The sequence below is a fragment of the Momordica charantia genome, assembly GCF_013281855.1.
Source record: "Momordica charantia cultivar OHB3-1 chromosome 2 unlocalized genomic scaffold, Mcharantia_2.0 BLBB01000002.1, whole genome shotgun sequence".
Taxonomy (NCBI): domain Eukaryota; kingdom Viridiplantae; phylum Streptophyta; class Magnoliopsida; order Cucurbitales; family Cucurbitaceae; genus Momordica; species Momordica charantia.
In genome coordinates, this window is record NW_028275160.1 from 17,497,688 (window position 1) to 17,513,383 (window position 15,696).

The 15,696-nt window shown below is 36.6% G+C and overlaps 2 long non-coding RNA genes and 1 pseudogene across 2 annotated transcripts; all 3 read right to left on the minus strand.

The window, feature by feature from the left end:
* Positions 1-1,056: 1,056 nt before the first annotated feature.
* LOC111025732 (terpene synthase 10-like) lies at positions 1,057-5,231 on the minus strand (annotated as a pseudogene).
* Positions 5,232-5,949: 718 nt separating this feature from the next.
* LOC148212935 (uncharacterized) lies at positions 5,950-8,085 on the minus strand. Its single transcript, XR_015789366.1, has 2 exons — positions 7,029-8,085; positions 5,950-6,864 (listed from the first exon to the last, which is right to left on the minus strand). It is a non-coding gene; the product is annotated as an uncharacterized LOC148212935 (long non-coding RNA).
* A 1,153-nt stretch (positions 8,086-9,238) lies between these two features.
* LOC148212936 (uncharacterized) lies at positions 9,239-12,731 on the minus strand. The gene is made up of 2 exons (XR_015789365.1): positions 11,202-12,731; positions 9,239-9,557 (listed from the first exon to the last, which is right to left on the minus strand). It is a non-coding gene; the product is annotated as an uncharacterized LOC148212936 (long non-coding RNA).
* Between the last annotated feature and the right edge of the window lie 2,965 nt (positions 12,732-15,696).

Below are 15,696 nucleotides of genomic sequence, written 5' to 3' on the forward strand. Positions count from 1 at the left end.
GCAAATCCGGTGTTGTACATATTTCTCCATGGCTCCTTGAAGTTTTTTGGCCCGAGCTCTCGTAATTAATTCTTGAGATAAGCTAGTTGGCTTTATGATCACATCAGTACCTGATAGAGATTCCTTATCAACCAGTGTACGGTGGAGCCCCCCGAGTGACAACAACTTGAAGATGAATACAATGGCGGCAATAAGAACCTATTTGAAGCGAATTGGCGTAGGTGCGATTATCAGAGACATAAAAGGGGATGTGTACCTGTCTTTCTTGGCCAATTATCAGGGTCTGGTTAGTCTTGAGGAGGCGGAGGCTTTGGCAATCCAGGAGAGTACAGTGATGGCTATCAAAATGTGGTTCACTCAGCTATACGTGGAGGCTCACTTCATGCACGTCTTCAACCTGATTCGAGGAAACAACAACGATCGTAGCCAGTTAGGCCTTTTGGTGTCTAAAATTATCGATCTTTCAAAGTAGTCGAGGGAATTAGCTTTACTCACTGTCAACGAGAAGGAAGTAAACCAGCTCACGAAGCGACAAAGGCGACACTGGATGAAGATCTCACAAGAATTTGGTTAGAGGAAGCTCCCCCTTCGTTGCTTCGATTTCTCAACGAGGATCTAGGGCTTTTTTTGAATCCGGACGTACAGTCTATTTAATTTATGCTTTCTTTTGTTTTTTGCTTTTATGTATTTTCAGTAAAAAAAAATATATAGTTTAATTGATTAAGCTGATTTGATTAAATTATTACATTTTTATATGACATTATTATTTCATATTATAATATTATATTATTAATAATACAATATCATATAAAACTAGAAAGGCATAATATTTAAATGTTATCTATTTTCAATTTTTGTGAACATCCCGACAATAAATAATTGGGTTTCAAACATCGGAACAATTTACATACAACAATTTAGAATCAAATTGGTTTCAAAGGCAATAAGAATTCAAAATCTTTCATCATTTCAAATCATTTTCCTCCAAATCCAGAACCAAAACGAAGCACAAGCCATACATCCTTTAAACAATTGGGTGTTCCATTGTTTACTATATTAGTTAATTGGAATAGGTCGAAAAAGTAGAGACACGACACGGTCTTTTATTTCTTGATGCCGCATGCCATGTCCATCTCCATATTGATATATACGTTGTGGCATTCGAGCAAGATTTTTAGCTCTCTCGACGAACACTTGAGGGAATATAGAAGTCTCAGCATCAACTTTATTTAACTTCTTCCACGCCTCATCAATTAAATATCTTATATGTTCACGAGCAATAATTTCGGAGGCTCCTGTGTCGTTCATGTAACATTGTATTAGTTCATCCATCATAGAATTATGTTTGCTTTACAAAAATTTCAAATCTAAACGATAATAAATTAAACTGTAATTTAGATGGCATCCTATTTTACTCCAAATGCTACTTTCTCATACATTTTAGTTTTTTCCTCTTTTTTAGCTAAAAATATTACTTTTTGGTCCATGTACTTTCAGTTTTTATTCATTTTGGTTCCTATATTTTCAAAATGTTTGTTTTGGTCCCCGTATTTTCAATTTTGGTTTATCTTAGTCCTTGTACGTTCACAATGCTCATTTTGGTCACTGTACGTTTAAAAAGTGACCATTTGGTCCCTTAGTTTTATTCTTAATCTCATCTTTTTTCTATCACAATTTCAACATGACACTAAAATCAATATAGTTCTTAAAATGTAAACATTACTTTGTATTAAATAGTTTTGGTTATGTGTAAAATTTGTGTAAAAATTTTGCAAAGAGAGACTAAAACAATCAATTTTTAAAAGTACATGGACCAAAACGAACATTTTTAAAGTATATGGACTAAAATGAACTAAAGTTTAAAGTATAGGAACCAAAATGAATATTTTAACCAGTAGTTTTACATTTACGAACATATCAAGGGTTATTATTCACGTACCAATGATGTTCCAAGATCGTCTGCAAGTTGCAAAATTATCGATGACCAACCAATTATATCATCATATTCTTTCAAACTCTCCAAGTTCTCCTTGAGCAGTGGAGATGTCACGAAAACATAGGCATGAACTAATATAACTGGTCCTGATATTGAAATCCAAGAATTTTTTAGATATTCTTTTAGAGTTGGTTTATAACTGCTGTAGTACCACTGTGCCTCCAACATATAAGCTCTGCACAAATCTGCCCACTGTCCAATTAAATTTGTGTGAAATAAATTAGATCATTAATTTGATTGATCTTAATTTAGCTCAAAATTAGAAAAATTCATCATAACTTCATACCGTATTCTTAAGGTATTTCATGACATAAACTCCTTTGCCTCTTAATGCTTCAAAAGCCATCTCGTTTACGGAATTGTGAAGCGCAAGAAAACATATTTTCATATAGTCAGGAAGAGGGTCCATTGCATCGACATGCACCTAAAATCACCATTAAAAAGATAATTAAATATTAATAAAATTTAAATTTGAGATTAGGTAAAAATTATAATTGCCAAATAGATTTCTATCTTTCGAAAATTAATTAATATATCTTTTAACAATATTATTTTTTAGAAGAGCGGGGATACTTTTCGAGTAGATGGTAACCTTAACATGTTAATTAACTTTTTCTTAATTGAATTAAGAGGAAAGTAGGTGAAAATAATAATGTGCGCTTTAAAGATTGTTGGTGATTTAATTTCTTAAAAAAATGTACAAACCTCAATTTTTTTGTTCTTCTCACACGGTATTCATTTTGTTTAATAAATCAAATCACATTCTGCTATTTGTGTGTTCCAAAAAACAAAACAACAACAAAAATTTTAAATATATATATGCTACTTGTGTCAAATTTTAAATGACTACTAGAATTTATGGTTTTTGGACGAAATTTTTAAAAAGTCATGGGGAGAAGTAACATTCGTCGACAAAACAAAATGAACAAAAAAGCAACGTTTTTTTTAAAATGTCGGGAAAAAGTCTATATTTCCCAACGTTATATAGAAAGTCGTCGACAATTCGCTCTATCAATGTTTTTTTAGACATCGGCAGATGCATAACTCTCCCAACGTTTTTAGAAAAACTTCGACAATCTACTCTCCCAATGCATTTTTACTGACGTTCTTACAAATGAATATTTATTGTTGGGAGCAAAATTACTCCCAAAATTTTTTGGTCTTTTCCCAACGTTTTAAAGCATTGGAAAAAATTTAAATTTTTGTAGTGGTCATGGTATCTTTAAAAGTAAATATTTTTATTTTTTTTTTCCTTTAGGTAATTGTTTAACAATTTGTTGCACAAAATAATATGTCTGTTTCCTAAAACAACAAGTGTGTGATAGATCATGAGTTAGCTTACCTCTCAACAGCATTGGTAAAGAGCTGGAGTTCATCCAATGTGCCATAAGCATCATATACATCATCTATTGTTGTTATTAATGCATTGATTTTTGTTCAGGTTCAAATCCAATGCCTACTGTCCAAAACAAATCTTCCACCAACCGATCTCTTGTGAAGCTCAACTTTTCTCCAAGCTCGGTGCCCCTCCACAACTTTGCATATACAAAAACGTATATTTAAGCTGTTAAAGTAAAGTGCTAAAATGTCTAGAACTCCGCGGTTAAGGTACTTTACTCCTTTCCTAAAGGTTGGAGGTTCAATCGTCTCTCGTCTTCATATTTTTTGTATTTAAAAATAAAAAGTAAAAATAGTAAAGTGCTAAACCATATATTACAGCTGGTACCAAATCTTGAATGTAATGGTCATATTTTCTTACCCAAGCATATTTAAGATCTTTTTGGTGGATGGATTGCACCCAGTTGAAATCCAGTTTCGCAATTTCAAAAGAATAAGATTCATGTCTATTTTTCTTTCATATACATCAGTCGTCCAACGCAAAGGGAGCTCTAATGCATGTCTAATAATGGCTATGTCAAGTTCATCTTTACTCGATACAATATATTTCCCTAGACAGTTCATTGTAAGATGTTTTGCTTCCTCTAAAACATTTTCACTTTTGATGGATAAGAAAGAAGCTTCATATAACGATAACATTCCATTTAAATCCTGAGAGATGTGATTGTGAAATTTTTTAGTCTCATCCTTGAAGTTATTGAAAACCTCTGCAATTAAAATGAAGAGAATACTCTATTAGATATATGGTCATATAATGATAAATCTTCCTCTTGAAACAAGCTAAGAAAGTGAGACATGCTCCTTTACTAATTAACATTAAACTCTTATGGAATTAATTTGGGATCAATCCAATAATCTACATCTATTAAGTTGAGTTCAATCTCTCATGGACTATTATGGTAAAAACTTGTGGCAATCTAGGCTGTAATTGCCATTTTTTAGTCATTTTACTCTATTGAACATATTCATGCAGGTTTCAGTAAAAGATGTGTAATACAATATACCATTACGGAGTAAAGATGATACATTTATCCTAACAAGATGAAAAAACAATAATTATATAGACAATAGTATATAAATATACCTTGCGAAAAATTGAATCTGTGTTGCCTCAAAAGTCTGAATTCAAGTGCTATTGCATAGAGATTATTCTTCTTCCAATCATCATTTTCATAGCTGTCGTGTATTCTTACCAACACATCATTAATCTCTTTCTCAAAATGGTATGCGATTCCTAGCCGTTGTACGGTGTCAACGAACTCAAGTTGTTTTAGAGGGTCGTTAATTATTTGCCTCATGATGACGTCCACCTCCTTTTTCAGTTCAATGAAGCGTCCAACATATACTTCTCCCTAACTACCACATTCACAATTAATTACCAATTAGCATCAAATACATATAAATTACAACAAAGTAAACAATTAATTAAATTCTAATCATCCATACCATAAGTTCACTTGTTAACGATTGAACAAACTAGTGTTTCCAAATAGGAGGTTGATAGTTTCCAGATCGTCGAATGACATTTTGGTTAGACATTCTCGCCACTTCGTTCCCTTTGCTTTATGGACATGAGGAGCAAAAGATGGCTTGAGATGGAAATAGACTCGCTTGATTAAAGAATCCATTGGGGAAGAAGCAAGAAACTGATGAAGAGCCATTGACAGAAGAACGAAGATTGTTGAAGTTATTTAAACTAAAACTTTGTTGGTTGGTTGATTCTGCAGCTCTTATCCAAATATATAGATGATCCGCACCTGCTTCAGCTTTTCCATTAGTTCAATTGCATGCTGTTTGTGCATAGAATAACACTCACAAGCGATCACGTGAATCTTCCTTGTTTTGTCTGGAGGCATAGGCCAATTACTGCTGAGCCATGCTCGTTTTGGCCGCAATTTGTTATATTTAAATTGTTTCTTTCTTTCTACTTGATTGATCCTTAAAACAAATAATGTCATTACATTATTAATCCTTAAAACAAATAATGCCATTACATTATTGATCCTGAAAACGGGGACAACTTATTCATAAAGCATAATAATTTCCCTTTGAAAATGACTCCACGATATATTAGAATTGTATGTTTTTTTTAGTAATACCAATATTATAACGCTCAATCAAGCTTGTATTGATTATGTATACTAGTTGATAGTCATGTGCAATGCACATGTTTTTTAAAGCTTATCAGAAACCTTTGAAAATAAAGTTTTAATTTTATTTTAAATAGAAGTTTAAAAGATAAAATTATGATTAAGGACCGTGAATAGATTTTTGTTGCTCAATTATTTAGTAAACGTGCATTTATATATACTTGAAGTGAGTGTTCAAGGTTTACCACGTGAAAAGTGATTACAGGCTATATATGCATGTATCTGAACGGTAATCTAGCATCCTTTCGCTACAATCTGTGCAGTAAATTGTGGAAAATATTGTAGAATTTGTGTATCCCTTCTAAAATTAAGCTATTCATATGGCAAGCTTATCATGATAGCATCCCTTGATAAGTTTTGGTAAAGTACAACTGAGAAGGAGAATAAGAGAGAGAAGAAAAAAACTAATCACGAAATCAAAGGGCAGAGATATTCTCCTTAATCTTTGGTAAAACCAATACAAGTATTTATACTCAATCGCCACATGTACAGACTTATAAAAATAACTTACATATAACCATCCTAACACAGGAAAAACAGAATAACAACTAATCCTTTTGTTTTCATCAATGGGCTCTCTTAACACCCCCCTCAAACCAATGGTGGAAGCATCCACAACATTGAGCTTGGAACGTAATGAAAGAAATCGAGTAGGAGAGAGGGGCTTAGTAAAAATGTCAGCCACTTGAGCAGACGCAGGAAGATGACACACCTGTAAACGTCGCTGAAGAACTAAATCTCGAACAAAATATATATCGATTTCAACATGTTTAGTTCTGGAATGAAGAATAGGATTTGCAATAAGATGAACAGCCCCAAGATTATCACACCAAATAGTTGGTGGACAAGGAAAAGACAAAGCCAAATCAGCAAATAAGGTCTGAATCTATACCAAATCAGCAGAAACATGCATGAATTGGCACACCTTATTAACACTATCTGACTATATGAAATTTCAGGATGCGTAAGTGTAGCATATTGTAAAGCACTGACTGTACTACGATACAAATAGACATCAGGAAAAATATCACCTTTAAAAGCTGAAATCACAGAACCCCCAACCATCGGAGTTGAAATAGAATTAGATTCATGCATTTTTGTCTTGTGAAGTATATGTAAAATATACTTTTGTTGAGAAAGAAAAATATCCCCAGATGTAGGATATGACACCTCAACACCAAGAAAGTAACTCAGCTGTCCAAGATCCTTAAGAGAAAACTGATTATTAAGAGCAGTCACAACCGTGTCAATGGCTGAGGAAGAACTACCAGTAATCACAATATCGTCAACATAAACCAAGATAAAGCAGTGCTGACCATCCTGATGTCGAAAGAGAAGAGAAGAATCAGCCCGAGAGTTAGAGAAACCAAGAGTATGAAGAAATAAACTGAGTCGTTCAAACCAAGCTCGAGGAGCCTGTTTAAGACCATAAATGGCCTTTTTCAGCCGGCACACAAGCGGAATAGATCCTTGAACAGCCATACCAGGAGGTTGAGTCATGAAAACCTCTTCACTCAAAACACCATGAAGAAAGGCATTGTTGATATCCACCTGTCTCAGAGTCCAGCCATAAAAGCAAGAGCAAGTGTAAACAGCACACGAATAGTGGTGGGTTTAACAACCGGGCTAAAGGTTTCAGTATAGTCAAGATCAGCATCTTAATGAAAACCTTTAGCTACAAGACGAGCTTTATACCGAGAGATAGAACCATTAGAGTTCCTTTTGATCTTGAATACCCATTTGCAACCAATAACTTTCTTATCAGCTGGTGAGGGAACAAGAGACCAAGTATCATTTCTAATTAAAGCATCATATTCGTCACGCATTGCCTTGGCCCAATGATCACACTGAAGTGCAGTCTTCACAGAAGGAGGTTCTGTTTCCAAATATTGAGTAAGCAAAATCTTAGGCTTGAAGATTCCCGCCTTAGCTCGAGTGATCATGGAATGAGCATTCACCATTTGATTTTGTTGGGATACTGGAGGTGAGCCCGAAGGCAATGTATCAGAAGAAGATGAACTACATAAAGGCTCAGTATTAGGAAACAAATCACTGGCGGAAGAAGAGCCAGCTATAGGTGTGACATTAAATGAGCGATGTGAAGGATCAGACAAAATAGGTTGTTGGGAGGTAGTAGGTGGCAGTGGGGTAGCAGATTGCTGTGCGACAGTAGATGGGACTTGAGTGGATTGGACAATATGATTAGGTGAAGAAAAAGTTTGGGGGTCAGAAGATAGAGCTGTAGGAATAGGACAATGAGATGTTTGACGGTCAAAAGAGGGCATAGTGGGTGAGATGAGGGGTAGGGAAGATGGCAAAAAAATAGGCAAAGAGGACTAAAAATTAATAGGGGCAATTGTTTGTTGGGATGAGTGAGGTAATGCTGGAAAAGAGTATTCATTGAACAGGACATATCTTGAAACATACACACGACCAGAAAATGAAAGACATTTATAGCCTTTGTAAGTGTTGCTATAACCAAGAAAAATACAAGGAGTAGAACGAGGTTCAATCTTGTGTTTATTGTAAGGACGTAATGAAGGATAGCATAAACAGCCGAAAACTTTTAAGAAGGAATAGTTAGGTTTCAAACCAAACAAAACTTCCATAGGTGAAAGTCCATGATGAACTGTACAAGGGAGACGATTAATAAGATAAACTGCAGTGGCAAATGCATCATCCCAAAACTCTATAGAAAGAGAAGCATGAGAAAGGAGGGTGAGACCGGTGTCAACAATGTGACGATGTTTTCGTTCAACAATTCCGTTTTGTTGAGAAGTATAAGGACAAGACATACGGTGTTCAATACCTTCAGATTTAAGAAATGGGATAAAGGTCTGGAATTCACCCCTACCGTTAGTTTGGAGGCGAAGAATGGAAATACCAAAGAATTTTTCAACATTAGCTTTGAACAAGAGAAAAGCTTTAAAGGCCTTAGATTTAGATTGAAGAAAATAGACCCATGTGTAACGTGAAAAGACGTCCACAAAACTAATGTAAAATTTGTAATTATTTCGAGAGACTTTGAAAGCTGGCCCCCACACATCAGCAAGAATTAATTGAAGGGGAGCAGTATAAATAGTAAGAGAATCAGAAAGGAAAGATTATGACTCTTACCAATAGCACAAGCATGATACAAAGAAGGTATTTTATTTCTTGAGTAAGCAATATTACAAGAATCAAGAACATGTTTCACAGTAAGAGGGGCAGGGTGGCCAAGCCGCCAATGCCAAATGTCTAATACAGATGGAATAGTAGAAATAGAGGTAGTACAAGTATTATTTGGTAATGAACTAGAAGATGTATGTAAAACCTGAGAGGGAGCTGCTGACAAAGATGAGTCAGCATGACATTTAAGGGAATCAGACAATGGAGAAGTCTTTTCCAGAGAGAAATTGTACAGTCCATCAGTAACTTTGCCCTTGAGAAGTATTTGACCAGTTTGGAGATCCTTCACAAAACAATCAAAGGGGTGAAATTCAAAGAAAACATCATTATCCTTAGCAAATTGACTAACACGGATTTTCAACACTCACGAGAGCTTGAACAATTAGAACAACAACACTAAAGTTTTAAGAGAAACTCACATCGTATACAGATAAACCATTTAAAACCGACTTCACATTAACCAAACCCTTCAAGGAAACCTTTACTAACTATAAACCATCCACTAAATGAATATTAACATCTCGAATGGCAATGAAGCAAAAACTAATTCAAGTACGATCAACTTAAACAAAGGTATTCATAAATATCCTAGGTAGATTACAATCCCGTAGTTCAAGAGGCTAACAAAATTAATGCTCTAAAAGACTAATGAATCGGCAACCTTACAACATCCTTTAGACAATAAAACTAAACAAAACCAACCACTACCAACTCAACTACAAGATTAAATGGCCACAACTATCCTAACTAAGAGAAATTAATTGCACGCAGCATAGCTAATGGTCTTTCCGATCAAGCCTCCTCCTCGCCATCACCATCCCAAGAGCTAGCTTGATACCTGCAAACTGGAGGGGAAAAAGAGGGATGAGTACAAACACAGTACTCAGTAAGCAGCCCTTATCTGAAGGGTCACGCACAAACAGCATACTTATCAAGGAACAACGTGTCATGCTTATTAAAGAATCAACACACACACACACATCATGCTCAACCAAATCATGAAACATTCACAGTCATGCTTTTCATCACGTTATGCATTCAAACATAGACACATTCTATAAAATTCGGTGACAACCACAACCAGGAACACATTAACTACCAACCCCTAGTCTCCCTAACATCTCAAGTACCTCTACGCTTATCTCAGTTATCCTAGCCTTCCACAGTTAACTCCTTCGAGTAGAGTCGGCCTCTGACCATTTATACCCAGAGCCCCGACACTGCTGCATCGGCCCTCGACCATTTATACCCGAGGCCCCGATGACTTCACCATCTATTGGCCCTTGACCATTTATACCCAAGGCCCCAATAGTGTTCCTTTCAAAAGACTCCTCGCATCGACCCTCGACCATTTATACCCGAGGCCTCGACACTCATCCTTATCCAATATTGGTGTATCGACCCTCGACCGTTTTTACCCGAGGCCTCGATACCCAATTAGTGACGTATCAGCCCTCGACCATTTATACCCGAGGCTCTGACACTCACCCATTCACCTTCTCCAAGAATCCAACTCTCACCAGAGTCTTACTATATACTTTCTTAAGCCACTACCCCTGCATCTTTCAACTCACAAATACAATCCATCATGCTTCCACAACATAGACAACTTTCTAATAATGAGATAATAACCCAATCATGCTTAATATCCAACATCATTATTCAACAAGCATTACTAAGTATAATAACCCACAAAACCCGCCGAACAATTCATGCATATCCAGGCAACAAACATTACCACAACAATACTCAACAGTTTAGCAAAGCAGAAATCTCACCATTTTCGTCGACAAACATCCAACACTACTCCAAGTATTTCGACCAACACAACAAGAATTATTTAGCACAATGACGTAACAAATTAGCATTAAACGCCACAAAACCAGCACATTAGAGTCCATTTAGCATACATTAACGCACGCACACGCCCCTTGTCTACTTACTTTGTTATGTCCCAAAACTCTCACAAGAGTCCTACTTGCTACTACGCCATGCCTCATGCATCAACAATCTCATAACAGTCCAATATGCGATACACCAAAATGATCATATGTAAAAGCCAATCAATCTAAAATAGTCCAACATGATCCAACAGCTCCAACAGGCATCGTTCACAGAAAGGCACAACCAACAACTTAACCAAAATATAATTGATAAGTACCCAGCATACATCAGACACAACCGATTTCTCATAAATATTCAATATGCTTTCGAAACAACAGATTATAGTACCGGTATACAAATTTCATCACGAAAACCAATTAGAACATAACAATAATTGAATCATGGTCATCCAAAATTACCTGGCTACAATTGATTCACACAACCACATGATTTTCCCAATATATATCAACAGTTTTATCAGCAATGTCGTTTACTAAATGATAACAACGACAAGCAATATGCAAGTATCACACATGGGCACACGAGCAAACAACCATATCATATCAGCACACAATAACCAATCCCTCCAGTAAGAAACTACTTACTCAAAAACAAGTTCATACTTCTTGCATCAATCCCGCACCTAAGCATTAAAACATTAAAACAGCTAGTTATATGTTTCAGCATTTGAAACCAACTCTAAGGGCTTCGAAGGGCTCGTTACCACAACAACAACTTCGTTTATGTATGGGTAACCTAAATCTTGCTTGAAAAGGTATGGATAACGCGAATCGGGCCTCGAACGAAAGTGGGTAATCGCCGAATGCTAAGGAACTAAGCTGTTTTGCATTTTACAGCACGGGAAACGCTCTAAAACCACCTCTAACGCTGCTGGCTGCTACAAATCGAGCATTATCTGCACAAGGGTCGGGTTGTTGAGGTCAAGGTTCGGCTAAGGGTCGCGTCGCCACAAACTTCTTGAATCGACGCAGTGGGTTGTCGACTGTCTGGGTGCGCGGGCTGCTGCAGCAGCCGAACTAGGAGTCTCGGTCGTCCACGATGCTCAAAGATCGTCATTCATGGTTGGACTCACCGGAATCGGGCTGCTACTACTCGAGGAAGGCGAGATGTGGTGATTTGGAGTGTGCCGTCGTTGGTCGCTAGTTTCCGTCGCGAACTGCTGCAGGAGGACGCCAGCCAATGCTCGAGTTGCTTGCTGCCATCGCCGGAGGACGCCGTTGCTGCTGCCGTCGACGACTGCTGAAGGGGTTCTGAAGTCGCGCCGCCGCCGAAGAACACTGCCGTGCTCGCGAACTGCCGCCGAATAGGTCGCCGAGGGTCGGGCTGCTGCTGGTTCGAGGAGGCGCCGCCGCCGAAGAACGCTGCCGTGAGGTGTGGTCGCCGGCAATGAAGGCTGTTGGGCGGCGGGCAGCGGTGGGGAATAATAAGAAGATGAAGAAGAAAGGTGAAAGATTTAGATTTAGGGTTTTCCCCTTTTTTTTTTCTTTTAATTTGATTTAATCCTTTTTTTTCTTTTACTTTGTTTTAAAACTTATAGCCCAAACCCCAAATCTTAAAGGAGGCCCAAAATAACAAGTCCAAAATTTCACTTTAGAAATCAAATACAACCCATAACAACCCGAAATAAAATCCAACAGGAAAAATTAAATTTCCAAAAGTTTAATTAAGTTTTAATTAAAATCTCTTTTCAAAATTTTAGGACTTAATTTATCTAAATCAAATGAAAATAACTTGATTCGAAATTATCCAAATTAAAACTCCAAAATAAGAAGTTACGAAAAACGAAGAAATCCAAAGGCACAATTTTAAATCATAAAATAAACGAGTAAGAGAACGCGGGGCGTTACAGTAAACTTCTTGAAGTGTCGGTGTGTCTTTTCGAGCAGATATAACAGAGACTGTAGCACTGAAATCGACTCCAAGATCAGCCAGAAGATGCATTATATGATCTTCTTTTGAAATTTGTTTACCAGGAGTAGCTAATGCATCAGTGAGATTCTTAACTTTGAGAAAATAATCTTTGAAACTAAGATTCCCTTTCTTCAAATTTTCTAACTTCGATTTCAATTCGATAACCCTAGCAAGATTTCTTGAGGAGAATAGATTGTTTAGAATCGTCCATACCTCAATTGTCGTTTCACATTCAAGCATCTGTGATAAAACGTCTTCAGTCATAGATCCAAGAAGCCATGAAGTGATTAGTTTGTCTTGCCTTTTCCAATTGAGAAATTCCCGATTAGGAATTAAGGTCGACGATGATTCATCTCCAGATTGTACAAAGGCTGGTGGAATTTCAGCATCTGGATCGATGAATTTTTCTAAACCGTGCCCTTGGAGCATTGTGAGAACTTGTAACCTCCACAGCAAAAAATTTTCGTCATTCAACTTCACCGTTGAAATCTTATTGCTAGGATTCACTATTGAGTAATTCTTGTTTGTTACAAATAATTATGAATTTCTCTCTGAGGATGAAACCGCCATGGATTTGTGCTTTAGTCGTGAGACTTTATCGCTCTGATACCATGATAAGTTTTGGTAAAGTACAACTGAGAAGGAGAATAAGAGAGAAGAAAAAAAACTAATCACGAAATCAAAGGGCAAACATATTCTCCTTAATCTTTGGTAAAACCAATACAAGTATTTATACTCAATTGCCACATGTACAGACTTATAAAAATAACTTACATATAACCATCCTAACACAGTAAAAACAGAATAACAACTAATCCTCTGTTTTCATCAATGGGCTCTCTTAACACCCCTACTCGAGGTAATCTTTTTAAAAAGGGATAGACTTAGTACCTTTATGCCCTATATTCTCCGAAGCGATGGAAACAACCGATCATATTTTGTTTGGCTGCAAGTGGGTCTGTCAGCGTTGGAAGCTATTTTTCTCTTAGTTCTCGCTCACGAAAAATTTCCAACAGAGCTCTCAAGATCGTTTTCTTTATCTCCATGATAATCTGGCTAAAAAAGATCTAGAGCTAGCATGCATTGTTTGCTGGACACCATGGAATGACAGGAATCAAGTGTGTAATTCATATTCTTAAAATTTACCACCGGAGCAATTGGATTGCTGCAAATATGGAAGATTTGGCCAGTGGGGAAGCGAAAAGAGCTGAAGGACAAAACTCCCATACCTCGCCGGTCTCGTGAATCAGGTGAAGGGAATCGGTGGACCCCCCTCCCCCACCTAAAGGATGGGTGAAAATGAACATTGATGCTGCATGTCGTTTGTCTATGAATAGATATGGGAAAGGGATTGTATGCCACGATGATCAAGGTAAAATCCTAACGGCAAAAAGTGATACACAACAACTCAAGGGTATGAACTTACTCAAGTAACTAGCCACTTGAATCTAATCGTACAAGAGGTTCAACTCGAAAGGCTAAGGGTTTTAGATTAATTTTGCAGTCGTTACCTTGAGTAGATAGAATACTCACTATGCTCAAGGTCGGAAACACTCCACGAATTTGTTCACTAATCAAACAAGCACGCTCCAAGAGTAACATTGGGAAATACTCCACGTCAAAATCTTAAAACTCGTGATGTGACAGATCCCATGATACTGCACCTACAGCTATGATACCACTTGTTGGAAAAATTTACTTACAAATAATATGTTCCCCTTCCACAGTTCGTCAGTGAAAAATACAATCAATCACAATAAGAGAGATATAGGGAAAAACACAGAGAATTTATGTTGGTTCATCCCAACTATGGGCTACGTCCAATCTTCCGCGACAACGGGTTCTACTATGATATTGGGATAAATACAATCTCTCAAATCTAGAGGCCTCAACAAAAGCCAACTAGCTTCTAGGAACTACAACAATGAAAAATCTCACAATACTCACGAGATTTGGTTGCCGACGATGCACTACAACCCACGATCTCGAACTCTATACTCCACTACCAAAAACTACCTTTGATTTTGTACGCCAACACACTCTAACCGCCCAATTCACTTTTCTGCACCAACACCAAAAGGTTCAATTCCCACGGCTAATCCTAAAAGAGATTTATCAACATATATATAATGATGGCATGTTAATGGGCTTTGTCTATTTTGGTCCATTGCTTGTTTTGACTCCAATTTATATCAACAAGTAAAATATGAAATGCTAAGTTCAACCACATAAAAGAAATCGATATTTTTGGAGAGGGAGGATTCGCACGATGCAAAGGGTGAAAAAGCTCTCAATGTTTCAGAAGAATAGGATTCATGCCTATTTTTCTTTCATATATATCAATGAACCACCTTGCCTCCAATCTTGACATTTTCCAATGCAAAGGAAGCTCTAAGGCATGTGTAATAATGGCTATGACAAGTTGATCCTTTCTCAATACAATATATTTCTCTAGTCGACAGTTGGTTGTAAGTTGTTTTGCTTCCTCTGAAACATTATTTCACCTTTGGTGGATAAGAAAGAAGTTTCATATAACAATAACATTCCATTTAAATCTGCAAAGCTGTGAGTGCAAAATTTCTTAGTCTCATCATTGAAGTTATTGAAAACATCTGCAATTAAAATGAAGAGAATACTCGATTATATATATATATATTGTTCATATATAGTGACAAATCTTTCCTCTTGAAACTAGCTAAGAAAGTGAGACACCTAGACATGCTACTTTACTAATTAACATTCAACTCTTATGGAATTAATTTGGGATCGATTCAGTAATCTACATCTCACATATCAAGTTGAGTTAAATCACATGAACTAAAGTTTAAAGTATAGAAATCAATGAACATTTTCAAACTACGGGGACTAAAATTAATCAAGGCGGTTGAAAGTACATGAATCGAATTGACATGAGGTAAGCTCGATGTTTTGGGAAAAACTCCGCCTTTGGAAGCGTTCGCCGGTAACCATTTATTTTTTCTTTTTCCTTAGTTTAGCCAATTTCTCATGAAAAGTAAAAAGGAGTAAAGTAACTTTCTGTTTACTGTTTTTTAAATGGAAGTTTTCTTCTCCTGCATGTAAAAAAGGAATAAATAATTATCTGATGAAGTCTCATCACACTACTTTTACCCTCACATTGGTTATAAACAAACTCAAGCAAACAATAGC